This window comes from Pinus tabuliformis, chromosome J (assembly GCF_031772625.1).
Source record: "Pinus tabuliformis cultivar Carrire ecotype Pingquan chromosome J, CPIR1, whole genome shotgun sequence".
NCBI classification, from domain to species: domain Eukaryota; kingdom Viridiplantae; phylum Streptophyta; class Pinopsida; order Pinales; family Pinaceae; genus Pinus; species Pinus tabuliformis.
The window spans coordinates 1,461,703,686-1,461,726,616 of record NC_142295.1 but is presented as its reverse complement, the minus strand read 5'-3'; the positions used below and the strand labels follow the sequence as shown (position 1 = coordinate 1,461,726,616).

The window sequence follows — 22,931 nt, the reverse complement described above, 5'->3', positions numbered from 1 at the left end:
CCACTCCTCCCTTTGCCTATATACACCATTATCTCTGTTGTGGACTGCTCAAGCCCACTCTTCTTCAAATTGTACAAATTCCCGTATGTGCTCCAACTCCTCTTGCAACAAGATGATGAAATAACCTAAGAGAGGAGCCTCATGGCTAACTACTATAGAAGAGGGCATGTTGCCCCATGAGTTGCCTACTAAGCATAAGGTTTTTTAGCCCCCCTATCTTTGAGCATATCATAGCCTCCAATTCCCCCAATCTTCATGGAAAACTCTATGAAGGCCTCCTCCACCTCACTAAGGGATGATCTATCCTGAGATATCCATCTAAATGCATCCTACCTCCCCTATAAAATCTCACCATCCATGTGAGCTGGGAATCTATATGAAGCCCCACCATTGAGCCAACCATTATTGTAGTTTTGGGATTCAATGAGCAATCCAACCAATGCAAAGGTGTGCAATTTTTCATCCCACCTACTGTCAAGAATATCATGTATGGTGATGAAAAAAATCTTTGTTCATGTCCCATACTCAAGTCACTCATTTTGTAAAATAACAATCTTCACAAACTTAATCATGGAATCTCACCCCTCATAAACCTCTCCTAAGATGGGTTAGTCTGTGTCTACAAACCGCAACAAAGAGATGATAGAGTCCATGATCTTAATGGTAATATCTACCCTTTCCCAGCAACAATCATCTAGCATTGTATCCTTGACCCTTTGTGAAGAAGATTGATCTAACTTTCTCCAAAATAATCATAACTCTGAAATAACCATGAACTTGAGAGCGGTGTTGACCTCCCTCAACCTCTTAAGCATGATGAATGGAGCAGCAAACCACACATCTACAATCTTCAACAATGATAGATGTGTGTACTCTTTATAGATTGTGAAGGCATTGGTATAGTTTTGTACAAATTTGCGGAAATAGTTTGCATCCTCAATAAAACTTTCAAACCATGTGACATCCAAAGAAATAGACTTTAAGTGCCAAATTCAAAGAATGAATAATGGAAGGTGTCCAAAATATTTGTTGATATTTAGCTTCCACAATCATGCCAACAACCTTGCAAACATGTGCATTATCTGTAATAATTCACACACAAGAATAAACACATACATCTTCAATAATTGTAATAAACAACTCACCTATATATTGTGTATCCATTTATTTTCTAAGCGCACCCACCGCTTTCAAGAAGACCAGTCCATTCAAGGAAGACAGTCTGAAGTCGATGCATGTTGATGTGTTGCATAATGTCCATCCATCAGAAACAATACCAAATGAGGGCCATGATGATTTAATAGGATCTAACATTTTATCCACCTCCTTCTTTGCCTTAACCAACTATGTGCTCAAAGCTTTTCTAAAATAGGAGGCATGTACCCTATTGGAGCCCATCAAGCTAGAGCTTGGCATAGCTCAATAAACAGAGGTGACCTTGCAACATTAGAAGAGATGAAGTTGCAATAGAAAAAAAATCCAATAGTAGGATCAAATTTCAATATCATCTTGCCTCTGGTCTTTGAAATGAAACAACATGAAAATATTACACTTACAGCAACCAACTATAGATTCCCCTACACTCTGAACAAAATTTATGATCCTTAAAAGTCTACAGAAAGAAGATCGCAACAAGCCTTCATTAACCAAGAAACACAAAATGCGACAACAACACTTAATTCCTAGGTTGAGGTGGTCCAAAAAAGGGAATAACCACCCCCACTCACTATGGTTAACTGAATGGCACAAGCAAATTTGGACAATGAGCGCCTCCATAAATCTCGCGAACTCAATCTGGGAGCATGTGGGCTCCCACCTTCGGTGACCCCATAAGATCCCCTTCAAATAGGCATCGCCTTCCTCCACAACACCCTAGACCTAAAGGACCTTACTATTGAGCGTGCTTGGATGGGACCCAACTCCACACTCTTCCTCCATTTTCAGACACTAGAAAACTGGCTCAAAGCCCTTTTGGGCTAAGAGAAAGCTGACTTTGCCCCCATCCGCACAAAGGATCTTCTTAGATGCTAACCACACCACAACCAACCAGGCGAAACTCAAGAAAGCTAGAGATCGGGTTGCAGTTGCACGAAAAGATGGAAAGTGGGTAGTTATTTGAGATCTTAAAGCAGTCATTTGTGATTCACCCCCCCCCCCCCCCCGCGCGAGATACTGCTGACCTTGGGCCAAATGACAGTCTCATTCAAATGGGGGACATTTTAGGGGGAGCAGCCCCACCATCTCCATTGGTTGTTGGAACTACAATGGTATGTTTTGGTCTTCACTAGGTACACTTCATGATGCTATCGAATTGCATGACGTTCCTCTTCCTCACCAAGACATATGTGAGTCACATGAGGACACCACCCCCAATTCAAGGGCATCATTGGATATGGTCATGTAGGCAAGAGACACGATCCAATAGTGTTAGAGGTTCAAGGGTGGTTGCTTGTCTTGTACGAGACTCCCTTAAGGGTCAAATTACTATGATGTCATCGAACAATCATGCTAGATTTCTATGGGTCTGGGTCCATCAGAAGAGTTCCCTGGTTTGAGACAGCTACATTGCAGTTTGCTACTTTCCCCCTACCTTGTCACACTTTGCGCTCCATGGGGACTTTGACATGGACCCTTTTCTTGATCTTTATGCAAACATCTCTCACTATTCCACTCTTGGGGAGATCATCCTTCTAGGTGACTTCAATTCCTGCACCAAAAGCCTTTATGTATCCCTCCATTATCAAGCTCAGGATACACTCTACCCTAAAAGATAGAGCCAAAGTCCATGGGTCTCCATAGGTGTTCACAAGACACGAACAGGCCCCTCACAGGTTATCGGAGGCATCTTCTACAACTATGGGAATCCCACGACCTATTGATTCAGAATGGGCTCCCTTACTTCCCAGGTTCATGGGACTTCACTTGCCTCCCCCACAATGGGGGGCCAATGTGGTGGATTATGTTCTAACTAGCCATGATTTCCTCCCACACATAAAATATTTCTCCATATCCTACCCTCCCTTGGTTGAACATGCCCCCCTCGTCTTCTCCCTCTCTACATCCCCCCCCCCCACCGTCCACGCCCCTCTCATACCACCTTCCTTTTTGACCGAGACTACATCATCTCCTACACCACCTGCCTTAAAGAGTTGTTTCACCCCATTTCCCACTTCAAATCAATGGACATGCCCACAACCAAGTACGAGGCCCCTCCACGTTTCTTAAGGAGGTTGCCCTCAGTTCCTACCCCCATTCGACCCATCAGTATGTCCATAAACCTATCCCAAGATCCTATCCCATGAACCGTTGGTTTGACAATGAATGCAAATCCTTCCATAAGTGACTCCACTTTACTCTCACGCATGACTCCCCGTCCCCTCCTCACCTCCACACCGCCTACCACAACTTCTTTGCTATAAAAAGCAAGCATTTCTTTCCTAGGGAAGATGTGAACTTTTTGCAGTGATCTACCACTCTCCAAAAGCATTATGGCGTGCCCTATTTCCTAAACACCATGATACCCCATCTCACCTTGACCCTCAGGCTATGTTCTCCCATACCACCTCCCTTGACGACATCTCTAGACAACCTCCAATACATATTCCCTCTTCGCCCTCCTCATGTCATATTTTCTCTAAGTGGGATATCAAGAGAGCAATCAAAGCTATGAGCACCAACAAAGGAGCGGAAGAGTAAGGCTTTCAAGCTAAATTCATAAAGCATGGCATCCAATCTCGATTCCTATATTGTCGATTTATTCAACCATGTAGTTTGCCCGCGCCCCCCACCCCCGCACAAACACGTTGTCCATATGATCCATGCAATTGTGTGACCCAAACAACTACAGGACTATCATGGTGGCCACATGTCTAAGTTTTATGCAACAGTCTTACATCAGTGGCTTTTTGAGGAGACAGAGAGACAACATCTCAAAGCTAGAGGACAAGAGGGCTTCTACCCTAATTACCAGACGATTGACCACATCTTCACGCTTTGAACGATTATTGAGGAGGCTCACCACTGCTCTTCGAATGTTTATTGTTGCTTTGTTCACTTTCCGAAAGAATTTGATATTGTGCCTAAGCAGGCATTATTCTGGAGGCTTCGATATGTTGGCATATCTGAGACCCTTCTGGTAGCCATCATGAGACTATATGAAATTTGGGTCACCTCAAGATCACACGTGGAGAGTATGTGCACGAAATATGAGGACCTCCTGCATGTAAAGTGCTAGACATGTCTAGTCTAAGTACTAGAAGAAGCTGGAAAGGATCTAGATCCCCCTAAACAGGCAATGAAATCTCCCATGGATCTCATGATAAATGGGGCAATGGAAGATGTAAAAGAATGTTGAATGAATTAATTCACATGGAGCAAACAGCTCAATGATAATACAAAGATATTTACAAGAATAGAAACATCAGGTTTCTATGTAGAATATCGAACAAACAGTTTCATCTAAGAAACTGCTAAAAGAATAAGAATAGAAACATCTAAAAGACTGAGCATTACTAAATAGAGATATATTCTAATACCCTCCCTTAATGCTCAATCTATTTACAACACCAATAGACCCGCGAAATTTTACAAATTTATCAGGACCAAGAGGCTTGGTAAAAATATCGGCGGGCTGCTCTGTGGTGGGAACATAGTGCAACTGAACTGAGCCGTCTTCAACCAGCTGTCGAATGTAGTGGCAGTGAGTTTCCACATGCTTTGTTCGTTCATGAAAGACAGGATTCTTGGCAAGTTTGAGCACTCCCTGATTATCACAAAACAAAGAAGTAGGCCCTGTCTGAAAAACATGCATATCTGCAAGCATACGACGAAGCCAAACTGCCTCACAGGCGGCCTTAACTGCTCCCCGATACTCTGCTTCTGTTGAGGATAGAGCCACTACCTGTTGCTTCTTACTAGTCCAAGTAACAGCTCCAGATCCTAGACTAAACACATACCCAGCTGTAGATTTACGGTCATCAACCGAACCGGCCCAGTCAGAGTCAGTGTAGCCACTGAGAATAGGAGTGGAGCTGTGAGTATATAAGAGGCCATAATCAGAAGTACCACGCACATATCGTAGCACCCGCTTTGCTGCTATCCAATGATCAGCTTTAGGAGCTGACATAAAGCGAGAAATGTAGCTTACTGCAAAACTGATGTCAGGTCTGGTAGCAGTAAGATAGATGAGACTGCCCACTAATTGCCTGAATAAAGTTTCATCCACAAGAGGAGAGGATGACTGTGCTGAAAGTTTGAGCCCTGGTTCCATAGGAGTCGTGGCCGGTTTGCAATCCTGCATTCTGAACCTTTCCACAAGATTTTTGGCATACTTGGACTGAGAAAGAAAGATCTGATTTTCAGTCTGCCACACTTCAACCCCCAAACAGTAATGAAGAAGTCCCAAGTCTGTCATCTCAAAAGTTCTGCATAGATCTTGTTTGATCCCATGGATCAAATGTGCAGAGCTGCCAGTAATGATAAGATCATCCACATAGACAACTACAAACAAGATATCATCATCAGTATGCTTGATATACAGGTTTGCATCAGATGGACTCCGCTGAAAACCCTGATCTGTCAGATACTGATCAATTTTTATGTACCAAGCCCGAGGAGCTTGTTTCAATCCATAGATTGCTTTAACTAACCGACACACTTTCTGTTCTTGACCAGCAACCTTGAATCCTGGAGGCTGCGTCATGTAGACTTCTTCTTGGAGATCACCATTTAGGAAAGCACTTTTTACATCCATCTGATGAACTTTCCAATTGAACTGAGCTGCTAGGGCAAGCACAAGCCTGATAGTACTCATCTTGGCTGTAGGAGCAAAAGTCTCCTCATAGTCGATGCCTTCCTGCTGTGAAAATCCTCGAGCCACAAGCCTAGCTTTATACTTGTCTAAGGTTCCATCAGCTTTGTATTTGACTTTATACACCCATTTGCAGCCGATGGGTTTTTTGTCTGCAGGAAGATCAGAAAGAGTCCATGTGTGATTCTTCTGAAGACTCTGAAATTCTGCTTCCATAGCCTGTTCCCACTCAGATATACCCTTAGCTTCTGAATATGTTTGAGGCTCAAAAGTACTGTGAAGGTTAGCCATAAGAGCAAAATTGACTGTAGACTGTTGTCTGTTCTTATGCCTAGAAGTTCTACCTTCAAGGAGCTCATCATCCCGGAGATCACCTATGGTTTTAGCCCACCATTTTGGCCGAAGAGAAGAAGAACCAATATCAGGATTAGAGGGACCAATATCAGGAGGAAGAGAGGCAGGCTCAAGAGCAATAGGGACAGCAAGAGGGGGATTAGCTTCTGGAGGAAGCTCAGATAGAGTAGTATCACATCTTGATGCTACATCATCCCTCCCATCAGATGGACTGACTGGAAGAAGAACACTGTGAGGCGGATCCTCAGAACGCTGCTCAGAAGAAGAAGACTGAAAGAATCCTCTGTCTTCATCAAATACTACATCTCGACTGAAGCTAAGTCGACCAGTGGCTATATCTATCAGCCTATAAGCCTTGTGATGATCACTGTAACCTGTCATCATGAGTTTCTGACTTTTGGAATCCAACTTAGATCGCTTAGCAGATGGAATCCAAACATATGCAACTGAGCCAAAAACTTTGAGATGACTGATTTTAGGCTTACGACCAGACCACACTTCTTCAGGAGTCTTCCCTTTAACAGCCTGAGTAGGGGATCGGTTAAGAAGGTAAACAGCAGTAAATACTGCTTCAGCCCAGAATTTGTTTGGAACACTCCGGTGTTGTAACATGGAACGAGCCATTTCAACAACCGTGCGATTGCGACGCTCGACAACACTGTTCTGCTGGGGAGTGTAAGGTGTGGTGAATTGACGTTTGATGCCATGAATATCACAGAAGTTGGCAAAAGCTGAGGAACAAAATTCCCCCCCATTGTCGGTCCTAAGGGTCATGATATTACAACCAGATTCGTTTTCAACTAAAGTTTTAAACTTCTGAAAGGTACTAAGAGCATCAGATTTATTTTTTAAAAAATACACCCACATCTTTCGACTGAAGTCATCTACAATAAGTAAAAAGTATTTGCAAGCAGTTATAGAAGCTGTATTCATAGGACCACAAATATCAGCATGAAGTAACTGAAGTACCTGGGATGCGCGCCAAGATTCGCCATTTTTGAATGACGACCGATGTTGCTTTCCTGCTTGACAGGCGCTGCATACCCCCAACTGCTGAGTCTGAATATCAGGTAATCCTGACACAAGTCCCTCCCGAGAGAGCTGAGAGAGATACTGCATATTGAGATGCCCATATCGTTGATGCCATAGAGTACTGATGGGAGAGACACGAGCTGCTAGTGCCACTTCTGGAAAGTCACCGGTGTCAAGTAGCCTGTATAGACCATGGTCCTCGAGGCCAGTAGCAACTGTCAGACTGGTCTCCCTGTCAATGATGGAACACTTGTGTGCACTGAACACAACATCAAGCTGAGGAGAATTCCTCATAATCTGACTGACAGAGAGCAGATTAATCTCCATACCAGGAACATAGTATACATTTAGAAATATGAGCGTGCGTCCACCAGACTGAATTTGAACTGTACCCCTGCCAGCAACAGTGTACTTTTCACCTCCACCAAATACAACTGAATCACTGAAAGGTGAAAAGTCAATAAACCAGTCACGCCTGTGAGAGAAGTGGCGTGATGCACCAGAATCAATGTACCATGCAGAGGAAGGAACATGTTCTGAAGACCTTTTAGCCATAAAGGCGTAAAAGGCAGAATCTGTCTGCTCGGAATGTTCTGCAACATTCGCTGTCTGACGTGACCCTCCCTGTTTCTTTTGTTCAGCAGCAATCCTCTGCCTGCAGTCTTTCTTCATGTGACCGAACTTGTGACAGTAATTACACTGTACACTCTTCTTCCTGTTAGGATCAAAAGACTGAGATGATCCTCTCTGCTGAAAAGACTGAGAGGACTGATATTTTGCAGCAAATGCATTCTCCAAGGGCACTGATGCAGTACCACTACCAAACTGCTGTTTCCACCTATCTTGCTGCAGAAGTTTGGTACATAAATCTGAAAACTTCAGATCAACATTTGTGGTTGTAATGTTGAGTGTTTCAATGAAGTGTTCATAAGATTTTGGTAGACTCTTCAGGGTAATGACTACCATATCTTCTTCCTCCATGGTCCGACCAATGGCGTCGAGCTGATCTCGAATGTCTTTAATTTTGTTGAGATGTTCCTGTAAAGACATATGTTCATCCATCATGATGGAGAACAACTGATTTTTGAGAAAAAAAGCTCTGCTTTTATCAGATGTCTCATGCAATTCTTTCAACTGTTGCCAGATTTCAGCAGCTGTCTTGCCAGAAGGGATCTGTGGTAACTGATCATCAGCGACAGAGAGCTTGAGAAGCATAACAGCCTCTCGATTTCTATCATCAAATTTATCTTGATCGGTCCCGGCTGTACCTGGACGAAGCTCTTTGCCCAAAATGAGTTGATCAAGACGCCTGTACTCAAAAATGGTCAGCAGTCTTTGTTTCCAAATGTTATAGTTGCTGCCATTAAAGCGTTGATTTCCTTCTAACATCAAATTGGTGAGCGTGGCCATTTTCTTAAAGAAAATACAGAAGTCTGATACACAAAAAATTGTAGCTGCCTCTTTATCCTGATGTAAATCAAAACAGATTTTGTTCTGGAAAAAAAATTACCCAGCAAAAATATCTCTCCCTGTCTAAAAAAATAGCAATACGGCTGTAGCTGTATCCTTCTTTAGGCAAATACCACAGGACAGAAATTTAATGAATGTAACAGGTCCAAATCATAAGATAAAGCTCGAGATTCCTTTCTCTGTCCAGTTCTGAGATTTTTCCTAAGGGAAGCACAGGTCTGACTGCTGCAATGTCCAGGCTATAAGCAGGTAATTTTCCTTCAAATCTGAGTTGTACTGGAGGCTGTCAGGATCACTATGGGACAAAAATTTGCTGACTGGAAAACAACTGCCGGCAGACAAAAACTGTTTGAAAAATACGTAGATTGAGACAAGGAAAGGGACCCACGTCTGCTTCAACGCTTCACTTCCACAGATCTAAGATATATCAGTTATGATTTTAAGATTTTACGGCTCACAAAATAAATAAAAAATGAACCCACGTCTGCTTCAACGGTTCACGTCCACAGTTCTAAGGTAAAGCAGTTATGATTTTCAGATTTTACGGCTCACAATGGACCCACGTCTTCAGCCACGGTTTAATTGCTCACGGCTCACCACAAGAAAAGAACCCACGTCTTCACGTCGCAGCTCTGATTTAATTTGTTCCGGCTTCACGTCCACAGTGCCGCGGAATATTAAATCGATAAACAATTTCTTCTAAATCGAATATCAAACAGCATAGATATGGGAGGTATATACTAACTGAATGTTCATCCACGCATTTCTAAGATAGCTGACCATGAAAAATGGATGGGTTTGAGCATACCGAGGCGAGAATTTGAAGCACTCGAAGCCGAGAACGCAGATACCAAAACGCTGGAAGCCGTGAGGGTTTTAGAAATCAATATACGAGAGCTTGATTGAATACAGGTTCCACAACTTCAAAGCAAATAACCGGATTCGCCAGCCAAAACAGAATCCCGCTCCCACGAAAATAACCGGATATGCGTGCGATATCGTGACAGAAAAATACTAAGATGCTATGTTCCCGTGGTTATCGATTCACAATACTTCACTGACTGAAAACGCTGGTACGAGACTGAGAATTCACGGGCCAAAAAAAAATAAACAAGACTTCAACACAGATAAACTGTTCAACCTACAAATCGACTGCTGTCCCCAGATTCAAAATGCCGGATTTAATTTCAAGAGAATTTCACGATCCCGAGTATCGCCACAAAGTTAATTCCTCATAATAAAGATAATGTAGAAGCAGAATCCCTTTCTGTATCGAGATTGACGACTGTAAGCTTTTATCACAATGAGCAAAGCCGAAGCTAAGACTCAGTGAAGGCTACCTGGCTTACAGAGGGCTCGACCTTAGAAAGAAATGAAGAGGATAGCTGATCAAGAAATCTACAAACCCTGAGAGCAGTTTCGAAATGAACTCCTGAATTTTTCAAACTATGAAAAATTATTTCGAAAAATCCCTGTGCTCTGATACCATAAAAGAATGTTGAATGAATTAATTCACATGGAGCAAACAGCTCAATGATAATACAAAGATATTTACAAGAATAGAAACATCAGGTTTCTATGTAGAATATCGAACAAACAGTTTCATCTAAGAAACTGCTAAAAGAATAAGAATAGAAACATCTAAAAGACTGAGCATTACTAAATAGAGATATATTCTAATAAGATGAAGTGCTCCTACTATTCAATCTCTTGAAGATGACATAGCTAGCAAATCTTGTCTAAACAATCTATTTGGTGGTTTATCTAAATCTTGTCTAAACAATCTATTTGGTGGTTTATCTCAATCTTGTCTAAACAATCTATTTGGTGGCTTCTAGATGATAGTATTGCATGCATTATTCACTTATAGAATGTGAATGGAAATCCCATTGGTGATCCATTAAACTAACTCTCCCAGTTGATTTTGCTCCATCACAAAACTGACAATTAGGGTTTTGAAACCTAGTGTTTCATTATTCCCTTACTCCTTGCTAAGATGAGTAAACCTTACAATCCCATAGACTCCATCACCCAAGGACTAGGCACTGGCCTTGGTCACTTTGCCGGTCATCCACTTACTCCCACAAAAATCTCACTTTTTCTCCTTAAATATGATTTTCAACCCCTCAAGAATAAGCCACTAGCTAGGGCTAGGGCACGAATTTCAACTAGGGTTAATGTTGTTGGCTAGTGGGAGGATTCAACACTTGAAGGTTGATTCCCTCAAAATCTACTTCTTATGGTGGTTAATCCATCTATATTAAGGCTAAAGTCTTTTGCTTTAGATGGACTTTTGCCCTAGAAAAGCTTCAGTTTACCCTAGGCTTCAACTTGGGGCTTATTGAAGGCTTCTTGTTCCATGGGTTGAAGATATACATTGTTTGGAAGTATTTTCTTAGCCTCGTGGTTCTAGGTGAATCCTTTTGACTTGCTATTTCTCAAACCCTAGATCGCTTTGTGCCCTAATTAGGCATATTGGAGGATGTGAATTGCCATATCATGCTTGATAAACCTTGTTCTTAAGAAGAGTTGTCCTCCATAAGCCGTTCTTGTCACCTTACTGTTGAAAAGTGTAACTAGGTTCGGTCTTCATAATGACATGTAATTATGATTTTATGTAAAGAGATGTAGAAGATATAAATAAAATTAATGTATTACTTGCTTCATGGGTTTCATGAGCAAGAGATTTTATTTTTGAGTCACGACTCCCATTGAGAGTCTTTAGGAATTATTCGTCATCTAGTCATAAAATGTTACAGTCACTGTCATGTAATGAAGTCATGTTACACTTTGTAAAAGGTCAAACTTGTCTATGTAAAGTATCCTCCAAGACCTTGTCACTTATCCTCTTCAAGTCGGCCTACAACGATGAAAGAACATGCTAGAAGAAGTCAACCTAATTACTTCTGATCATGTAGGCCTAAAGGACATGAGGAAAGGTGTATATATAGCCACATTCGGCCTCACTTAGAGGCAAGTAACTCGACAAGTAGAAGTGTGAAGAAGAGATCAAGCATAAGTGTGAAGAAGAGGTGAAGAAGAAGTGCGAAGAAGAAGGCTACAAAGAGAAGTGTCAAGAAGAGCAAAGGAGAAGCTTCTTTTGGGATAGTGAAGGAAGAGTTTCTTCTGGGATAGCGAAGGAAGGGTTCTTTTGGGGTCAGCGAAGGACGGGTTCTTCTGGGATACTTCTTCTAGGTGACAGAGATAAAGATCTAGAGACCGAGATTCTCTAGCGGAAGCCAGTGAGATCATAGAGACCGAGTTTCTCTAAAGGAAGTCGAGAACAAGCAGTGTGAAGGATGGAGACCAAGTTTCTCTAGGAGTCGAGGATAGTAGTTCGAGATCAAGAAGAAAATCAAGAAAGGGAAGAGACAGAGTGTTGAAGTGTAACTAGGTTCAGTCTTTATAATGACATGATCTTTGTAAATGATGAAATAAAAGGAATAAAATTATTTTTGTATGCCTTGCTGCATGGGTTTCATGAGCAAGAGGTTTATATATTAGTGGCTCCCATTGAGAGCCTTAGGATTTATTATTGAGTCAAAGAGTCAAAGTCATGAATGAAGAGCTCTTCTTAAGCCTATGTTAAATGTATACAAGTCTATAGAAATGTCTAATAGCCCTCCAAAGACAAGCACAATCCCTCTTGAAGAAGTCGACCAGCAAATAGAATTAAAAGAAGTCATGTCGGCTCATATAAGGAGACACATCGGTTCACTCGGTCAAGTCGGCTTATTATGGAGCTGAAACTACTATAAATACCCAGCGAGGGTCTGTGCAAAAGTACAGTCGCAACAACTCAGATTCTCTATAATTTTCGGAAGGTACGGATCTGAGATTCTATGCATTACAGTGAGGTTCAGTGTTTCGGATGAAGGAGCATTTCTATGTTTTTTGAATGGGTATCACAGAAGATGATGTCTCGGCCTCCTCATAGTGAATATTGCCTCAGCATACTAAAAAACACAGTGACAGTCTCATGTGTAATGAAGAGTAATACACCCTCGGCATAATCTCTAGACACAGTCACAGTCTCAGATGATGAAGATCTCGGTGATCTCACAGGAAACACTCTGTCTCGACCTACATTCTAGATGAAGTCATGATCTCGCCATAGATGTTATCATGGTGTCCGTTGAAGTGAACAAAGTTTGTTCTTCGAGTTAAATGCTCCAGAAGACTTGGAATATAAAGATATCCATGAGGGTACAAATATTATATATTAAAATGTCTGAATAAGAATAAGAATGATTTACAATGAGAACGAGAGCCTTGCTTATATATCAAGCAAGTGTCTCTTCATGGAGAGTCATGTCTCATTTAGACATGCCTCTTCAACCTAACGACTGATTATTATTAACTAATCATTATTACAATTATCCTCGTTACTTATATTTATATTATTTATATATTTTATTCGTAACATTGCCTTCTTCCTCAAAAAGCTTTGTCCTCAAAGCTTGTCGATGAAAAAGGCTTGATCTCTTTTTCGGCTTCAAATGACTTTCTCTCTCGAAACAATCATCTTTGTCGATACAAGTTGATATGATCTTCTAAGTGACAAACAAAATTGTCGCACTGAGAAGGGATCAGACCATCCTAGATTAATCTTCTGTGTAGTATTCTGATCACTGGAATTTTGTAACGACTTGTCAGCATAAGACGAGATTGATTTTACGTCATTATTCTCTGAAACATCAATTTGTTGTTTCTGGTCTGAATGGTCCCGATACATAGCTTGGTTGAGTTGTCTACTCTCATGATTCGGATGTCGATATGGGACTTTACTTTCCCTTATTAGGTGTGTGGAAATTTTTTGATTTACTTCAGGGGATGATGTTGTTGAGTTCATTACCAAACCTTCACTTGGGGTGTTTATCATCTGAACTGCAACATCCAAGCGCGTCTTTTCTTCAACTTGCTTGTCTTCTTCTTGAGTTGTGACATTCACTGGATTGGTATCTGTTGTTTTGTCATCAACTTGAATTCCTACATTTGATGCTTCCTTCTCGATAAGTTATTGTATCTTGTTTTCTAATGACTTCTTATCCTTCTTAAGTTTCTTAATTTGCGTCAGTAATTTTTCACTATGGTTTTTAAGTCGAGAAACTTCTTCATTTTTGTCAACATTGATTTTGTCAATTTCATTTTGCATAACTTGTAATACTTTTTTACCTTCTTGAGAAATTACTTTTGAAATATCTAATATATCTTCTGGCATTACTGAATTTGGATTCAGTGTAACATCTTGCAGTGTTATTTTCTTCTTCTTGTAAGAAAATGTTAAAAACCTTTTCTTCGTATTTAAGATGACAGATCCTACTGTTTCCATCCAGGGTGATCCCAAAATAATGTCACCTTGATTGTTCCATAGGGTCTGAACTAAGAATTGCGATACAAATGTATAATCTTCAATGTTTAACTGTAAATTGGCTATGTCATATATTTTATTGCAAAAAAGTCTAATTTTTCAGTCATATTTGACTCCGGAATCATTAGTTGGTTTGCGATTTTAAGTGTTATATAATTTGCATCTTCTACCGAAGAAACAGAAATAATAACATCTTTTTCTGTGAGATTTCCTTTACTGTTAAATAACGCTTTACCGTCTTTGTGTAAGGTTTCTGGAAATCTTATGGCCTTCATTTTTGTATTAGACTCCATTTTTGCTTCTTGAATATTAAATACTTATATCACTTTTTTTAAATAAATCCCTTTTTTCTATATATTTTTTTTCAAATATTCTCCTCTTTTAAATAGCCTTGACTCTATTAATTTCCTCTTAATCTATATATATATATATATATATATATATATATATTTCTTTTAATACAAAACCCTTTTTCTTTTTTCTTTTTTTTTTAATTATTTCTTTTTATATGAATATATAGATCAGCGTTTTCACTTTTTTTTTTTTTTCCTTTTTCTTAAATACCTTCAAGGCTTAATTATTCCTTCAAAACTTATCTTTTATGCTCCCTTTTTTTTATATTTTTTTTTCTCAATTTTTTTTTCTTCCAATTTTTTTATATGAATTCGTATATTTTTTTTCCAAAATTTTATATATATATTTTTAATATTATTTAATTTTAATCTTTTTTGATATGTTGATTTTTCACTTTTTAATATAACTTTCTTTATAGTTCCCCAAACTTGTGACTAGGAAATTTTATTTTACTTAATTCTTCACCTTTCTTTATATTAAGATCCCCTCCTTAATAACTTTAGTAATTATTATTTTCACTTTATAACTTTCTTTACTTCTAAAAAAAGTCACGTCTTAATGCATGAAAAGTCATGCCCATTCTCCTTAACTCAACGCAACCTTTCAACCTTTCAATTCTTAAATAGTGTACGACTTTTTGAAGGCGGCTGGTACAAAATTTGCAAATATTATTTTTTTCTTACTAAAACCAATTGTATGGATTTGTAGACACAAATTTCAAGTGTGCTGAAAATATTATGTCGATCAGGTGGGGATAGTTGTGGTGTAGTTATACAATGACATTGTTGGTAGTTGAAAGATAGATTAAGCAACGACTATTTGTTTGATTAGTTGGATGGCAGCGGCACTTAACGTGGGAAACGACTAGTGTTGGACGAATTGGAGGTTATGGTTATGGCAGATGAGTGGTTGTGCGGGGTTGTTGTAGTTGCAGATGCGGTGGCTTAAGAACGGTGGTCTTCAGCGAAGGACAAATTCGATTGACGACAAGGTTGCAGGAGGGGGCAGAATCAACGTCTGCATGCTATCGGGTCGTCGATGATGGCTGCAGATGGTCACGACCACAAGTATGTCGAGGTTTGTTTTTTATATACCTTTTTCCTTAGTTTTTTTTTTAACTTCTTTTTTTTTCACCCTTTTTTTTTCCTTCTCTTTATTTATATATATATATAGTAAATTAATAATTTTATTTAACTTGCATGTACTTTTAATAAATCCCCTTTTTAATACTATCCGTCACTTCCTTTAGATATGATCAATTTAATTTATTTATTTTTCTTTTTTTCTCTTTAATAGAGGTCTTTTTTTCTTCTTCTTTAAAAATGGCCAAAGGCTTGAAAAATGGAGAATCTCCCAATGTGTATCAAAACGCTTCAATTTTGACAGCAACAAGGTTGATGACGATTGATGACCAAGGGTCTGTGACCGGAGAACGAGCTTTGTGCAGCAGTGAAGTGGCCAAAGGGTCGACTGCTCTGATACCAAATGAAATGAACAAAGTTCGTTCTTCGAGTTAAATGCTCCAGAAGACTTGGAATATAAAGATATCCATGAGGATACAAATATTATATATTAAAATATCTGAATAAGAATAAGAATGATTTACAATGAGAACGAGAGGCTTGCTTATATATCAAGCAAGTGTCTCTTCATAGAGATTCATGTCTCATTTAGAAATGCCTCTTCAACCTAACTACTAATTATCATTAACTAATCATTATTACAATTTTCCTCGTTACTTATATTTATATTATTTATATATTTTATTCATAACATCTGTAGAGATACAGTCATGACCTTGATGGAGAAAATCATTATCTCGGTGAATATAAGTGCAGCTCTCATACACATATATATCTCAGATCTCGTTGTTATGGTGAAGATCTCGGTGAGGTTGCAATAGTAATGATCTCGGTGTTGCAATAGTGATGATGATGATCTCAGTAGTGACAAAGAAGAAGATTGGTGTCTTGGTCTTGGAGTGGCCTAATAGGTCAAGGGTCATGGTCTTGGTATTCATCAATTGGAATCTCTATAAGAAGAATTTGTGTGGATTTTCCTCTCAAAGAGTGAGAGGTTTTGGCCCTGGCTCATAGCCTACATGTTGTGTCTCTTGTCTACTTTTGTTCATGCATTGGTTACTGTTTGATGAAGAAGAATGTTAATAATCTAAACAAGAAGAAGAACCTAATCTAAAGAAGTTAAAAACGCATTCACAAGCAATTACTAATGAAGAAGAAATCTCCTAATGCCGATGCTCTAGATTTCTTCAACACAGAGCATCAAGGTTAGTGACAGGGTTCTTGGGATGATACTAGAGTCAAGGGTCTTTGTCATGGTCTTGGTACTCATCAATTGAAGATCTAGAAGAAGAATTTTGATCGGGTTTTCCTCTCAAGAGGTGAGAGGTTTTGGCCCTGACTGACAAGCCTACATAATGTGTCACTTGTCATTTATTGTGCATATTGGTAATTGTCTTGATGAAAAGAACACAATAATAACATAACAAAGAAAAGATTATAAGCTAAGAAGTAAAAGTATATCACAAGCAATTATCAAGTAGATAAATCTTTTAACTATTCATGCCCTAGATTTCTCAACACTTACCCCTTGTACTTAGCATATCTTTCTATGCGACCTTCTAGAAGGAAGCCTCTTTACTGGTAAGGTAGTGGTTGTGGTGATAGTGGGCCACACCTCTTATTGTTGTCCCTTAGTCTAGTTCTTACATTGTGAGCTCCCCTAACAAAACCTGCTAGATTTTGAGGCAACAATATGCACATGGACTTCATTTTTATACATATTTATTAAGTTCTCAACAGCCCAATATTGTCCCTATTCCAGATTTGAATTTCAACGATCTATTTCTTCATGGTTTTATAATTTCTAGCACTTGTATGTCTCGCTAATTTGACATAAATTAAGGCTACAACTGTGAAGTGATTTAACATTAATACTGAAGAGGATAGAGTAGATTTGTTGTTGTATTTACAAATGGTATAAAGTGAATTTCAGCTCCATTTAATACAAGATAAGATTACCCTGTAGGATTGAAGCTTTGGCACACTTTGATATCTTTTCTCATGAATTTCCTAGTGGATTAGGGTCATTAAGAGGTGAAATATTGTCTATTGTTGTTGTTGTTTTATGTATATTTCTTCACATTGCTAAGGTTGAAATTCACATGGTTAACATCCGTGAAGCCACTGTTGAAAAAAGTAGCGAGAAAGGTCCTTCTTTGACTTGTGCCTTAGTCAAAAAAACCAGAAGCAATTTTTCCTTAGCATGCACAAGTTCCTATAAGTTAGGAACCAATTCCTATAAATTAGGAGCTAATTGATAAAAATTAGGATGAATTTCTAGAATTTAGGGAGAAATCCTAAAAGTTAGGATGTGTGCATGATGCAGTTTGACTAGTGCAAATGTGGAAGGCTCAATTGTTGGCTTCTAGTGCGAGTTAATTTGGGAAAGGACGAGCTAAGAGAGACTAAACTTCTAAATTAACGCAGGACAAGTTACAACAGCTTGATAGCCTTTGTTAACTCTTCAACCAGCAGTTTGATTTCCTAAAATAAAGAATTACCAAATTTAGCCTATTCAAAAAGCTTAAAAGGAGGATCAAGGCACATTATTATTCATTGTCTTGTGAGCACGAATTAGTGAGACAAGGTAGTAGAGAACACAGATTTGTGTTTGTGTGTGTGAGCTTGTGAGAGGATCAGCATACCAAGAGAGGCTTGTGCGCAAATTTATAGGAGAATTTCCTTGGGATTTGCGCAAGGAAATAGGGAAGCAGGGATCAGAGTCTTGTAGGTGTTTCAGCTTAGTACAAGCAGAGAAAACCAAATTGGTTTCTATTGAAACAAGATTGTTTTTGTAAGAGATCTATTGCTCATTCTTCTATCAATAAAATTCTCAATCAAGCAGAGGATTTTCCCAATTGGGTTCCCTAGAAAAATTGTGTTTTTGATATTGTGTCACTGTGTTATTTTTGTTCCTATTCCATTGCAAATTGAGTAGAGAAAATTTTGCATCTTGGGTTATAAGTTAGGTACGGATTTGTTCATTAAAGCAAACCAAAAATTTCGTGGATTTTCTACATGGTGTTAGAGCATGGATCAGAATAAGGACCAGCACATCACAAGTGCAACATGTCTAAGGAGAAGGAGATTTGATCAGTCACAACCTCAAGGAGTCTATCCAAAATTGAGGAGTCTATTATTTTGGTCTCTCTTATGATCGGACTACGCCGAGTTAAGGAAGAGGGTTGGAGGATGAGTTCTAGACAGTTTTGTGCATAGTTTTGTGGGTTAATTCTCTCAAGAATAGGTCGCATGGTTCTATGCAGGAGGTCGACTCCTATAGCTCTGTTTGGAATGGCCGCAAGGCTAAAAGGGAGCTGGAACAGTGGTCAAGTGAGCTCAAAGGGCATCGCAGGAACAAACGTTTGTTAAGAGAGAAGGAGCGAAGCTTTTTTTGGGCAATTCAAGGTCGAGTTATTGTTGTTTTGTAGTGCTATAGTCAATCCTAACCAGAGGGCTGAAAATTGCAGTCTCAAGTGCAAGCACAATACCTGAGATTTGGGACAGAAGTTAATGTCTCGGGTATGGTAAATCTTGTTCTAAGTTGGTGTTGTTTGCTAGGTTGATTGTCCATGTTTGGGACTATTTTGTGGGCAGCTTATGTATAGGTTGGAGGGTTGTTAGTAGTTGCCCTATTTAGCCCCTAAGTTCAGTCCTTGTGAAGGACTACAAGACTGATAGGAGAGGCAAAATTATTTGAGCCTTAAGTACAGCTTCTTGTGAAGGATTACAAGGTTATTATTGGGCAAGTGTTGGAGAGCTCTCTAAGTAGGCAGAATGGCGTGTCAAGGACAGAGAGTTGATTATTGCTTAAAGGGAGCATCGAACTTCATCTCTTGGAAAGGGAGGATCACAATAGTGTCGGAAGATAATGGGGTGGGAGAGTTCATCAAGCAGGCGATAGCACCACCTCACAATCCTCAGCAATTCGCCCAGCATAATAAGAATGATATCAATGTCATGAGGATTATTCTAGAAGGGGTCAGAGATCATATAGTACCTCATATCCATGAAAAGAAGATAGCTTATGATATGTATCAAGCCATCTTAAAGTTGTATCAGAGTAACAGCGATACCAAGAGCCTTTCTCTCAAGGAGAAGCTAAGGAGTATCCGGATGAGACAAGATGACCCCAATGTCACCTATTTGTCAAGGTTCACTCAAGGTCAAGATGAACTAGGTGGTGTGGGTGAAGTTATATCTAATCATGCCCGTGTGAGTCTTGCCTTACTTGGACTTCACAAGTTTTGGAAAGGGTTCCAAGATGTTGTTAGTGGGAGAGACAAATTTCCCAATTGGGAAAGGTTTTGGACTGACTGCATATATGAAGAGATCTGAAGAGGAACCATAGAAGGGAGATCAGTCAAGATTGATAACAAAGAGAATTTTTCTCTTGCAGGTAAGGCCAAGGGCAAGAAGGGCCAAGGAGAGGTTGAGTCTAGTCAGAATGGAAAGAAGAAAGATCTAAGCAAGATCAAGTGCTTCCATTGCCATGAGTTTGAACATTATGCCACTAAGTATCCTAAGCGGAAGGAGTCCAGTAAGGATCATGTCGCTGCATCAGCGGAGGTGTAGGTTTTAACCCCGTACAGAAATTACCTGCATACGAATTCTAAAACACAGAAAATAAACAATGTGAGAGCATAACACATAAAACACATATACACAGAGATTTTCCCCTGGATCCCAAAACCGGGACTACCAGCTTGATTTTTCATTATGTTCCTTTCAACGTTACAATACATATTTATACATGTCGAAGCATCCAATACCATGGACTGAAAACCATCACATCCAAAACCATGTGCGAAAAATCATGCACAAAACCATAGGTAGGTCCGCCCAACCTAATATAGGGTCCAAAAACAAATTTTTCCAGGGCGCTGCCCCAGACTCCATTGAGTGGAGTTACCTGCACCCCTCAAACCCCCTGTGACTCTCCTCGCTACGCAACCGGCACAACGAAGGGGGAGCTTCGCCCCCCCTTCTAACCCCTGGTTAACTACATGGGCTAGTCGTGGAAAGAATATAACACAACCCAACATTCTCCCACTTGTTGTTTTCTTTCCATAGGGGGCCACAAGAGAGCTTAGTCATTTATCCAGCGCTGCAACGCCCATTGTTTCTCTACACCAAGAGAACTTCTCAGAGCTCACAGATTTTGTCAATGCATTTGCAGTATTCTTCAAAGTGTCCACCTTTACCAGCAACACCTTTTTGTCTTCTATCATATCCCTCACAAAGTGATACTGAACATCAATGTGCTTTGTCTTTAAATGATATGCAGGGTTCTTTGCTAAGAAAATTGCACTTTGGCTGTCACAGTCTATCCTTATAGCTCCCTATACTAACCCCATACTTGAACACAATCTCTGCAACCAAACTGCTTCCTTGCTTGCATGAGTGGCTACCATGTATTCTACCTTTGTAGCTGATAGTGCCACTACAGATTGTTTCTTACTCATCCAACTGACTGCACCTCCAAAGAGGTTAAACACATACCCACTTGTAGATCTTTTCTGATCCAGATCTCCAGTCCAGTCTGCATCAACAAAGCCACGAATATCCAACACTCTGTCCCATCCTGGTCTTCCTTGGTAGCACAAACCATAATCACTAGTGTCACGCAAATACCTGAAAACCCGCTTCACTATTGTCTAGTGCTCCTTCCCTGGTGTTGACATAAAACTGCTCAATACTCCCACTGCATGTGCAATGTCTGGTCTAGTACAGACCATCACATACATCAGGCTACTGACTGCACTTGCATATGGAACACGGGACATGTCCTCTTCCTCTTCTTGTGTCTTGGGACATTGTTCAGTAGATAACTTTACACCTACAGGAATAGGAACCTTCACCGGTTTACTATCATGCATATTAAACTTTTGCAATATTATCTCAACATACTTCCTCTGGTTTAACCAGAGCTTCCTCTTTGTCCGATCTCTTTTAATTTCCATGCCCAAAATATAGTTTGCAGCACCAAGATCTTTCATGTCAAATTTGGAGGACAATTGGGTCTTCAAATCCTAGATAATTTCTTTGTCATTTCCAACCAACAACATATCATCCACATACAAGACCAAATAAATAACACGGTCACCAATTAATTTAAAATACACACAGTGATCTGCTTTGCTTCTGGTGAAGCCAAGTCCCCATATAAATGTATCAAATTTTTGATACCACATCCTTGGTGATTGTTTTAACCCATACAGAGACTTCTTTAACTTTCATACCAGTTCTTTCTTACCCTTCACCACAAAGTCTTCAGGTTGCTTCATGTAGATCTCCTCTTCCAGATCCATGTGAAGAAATGTTGTCTTTACCTCCATCTATTCTACCTCAAAATCAAAAGCAGCAGCAACAAATAAAAGTAATCTAATAGAACCTACCTTCGCAACAGGAGAAAAAATATCACCAAAATCAATTCCCGACACCTGAGAATAACCTTTTGCTACCAACCAAGCTCTGTATTTCTCCACCTTTGCTTCTGCATTTGTCTTCTTCTTGAACACCCATTTGTTGCCAATGGGTTTCCTTCCAATAGGCAACTCCACCAAATCCCAAGCCTCATTTTTGTGCAAAGATATCATTTCATCAACCATGGGCTCTTTCCAGAGTTTTCCATCCTCTGAATCTAGTGCTTCCTTCACAGTTCTGGGATCATCATCAATAATAGATAAAGCAAAATTTGAATAGAAAGCAGATGGAGTATACCTTTTTGGCTGCCTTCTTTCTCAAACTGATCTTCTCACACCCGGAGTTTATAGCTCTTCATCTTTTGATTCCTCCTCTGTTGTAGAGTCTAATTCTTCCTCCTTTAGCTCAAACTCTATCTTCTCAGGTTCCTTTGGTTGGACTTCATGTTTAATAACATATTTTACCTCTCTGAACACCACATCTCGGTTGTACACAACCTTCCTTGTTACTGGGTTCCAAAGCTTATAACCCTTTAATCATCCTTATACCCAATAAAGATGCATTTTTCAGATTTACTATCCAACTTGGTTTGTTTCTGGAACATGTACATATGCATCACATCCAAATACCCTCAGATGTAAAAGAGAGGGTTTCTTACCAGTCCATATCTCTTGTGGATTCTTATCCTCCAACGCTGATGAAGGTGATCTGTTGACCAGGTAACATGTTGTCTCCACCGCCTCTGCCAAGAATTCCTGTCCTAACCCAGCACCACTGAGCATGCTTCTTACCCTTTCCATCAACGTCTTGTTCATTCTTTCTGCAACTCCATTTTGCTCAAGTGTATGGAGTAGTCTTCTATCGTGCTATACCACACTTCTTACAGAATTCTTCAAATTCCTTACTGCAAAACTCTCCACCGTTATCTGTTCTCAGCACCTTTATCTTCTTCTCTGTCTAGTTTTCCACCAAAGCCTTAAATTCTTTAAACCTGTCAAAGACATCAGATATCTTCTTAAGGAGATATATCCAT

The 22,931-nt window shown here is 39.7% G+C and overlaps 1 protein-coding gene across 1 annotated transcript in view; it reads right to left on the bottom strand.

Moving 5' to 3' along the window:
• Positions 1-22,931, bottom strand: part of LOC149232877 (Metal-dependent phosphohydrolase) — a 136,262-nt gene that overhangs the window by 76,674 nt on the left and 36,657 nt on the right. The window lies entirely within an intron of this gene.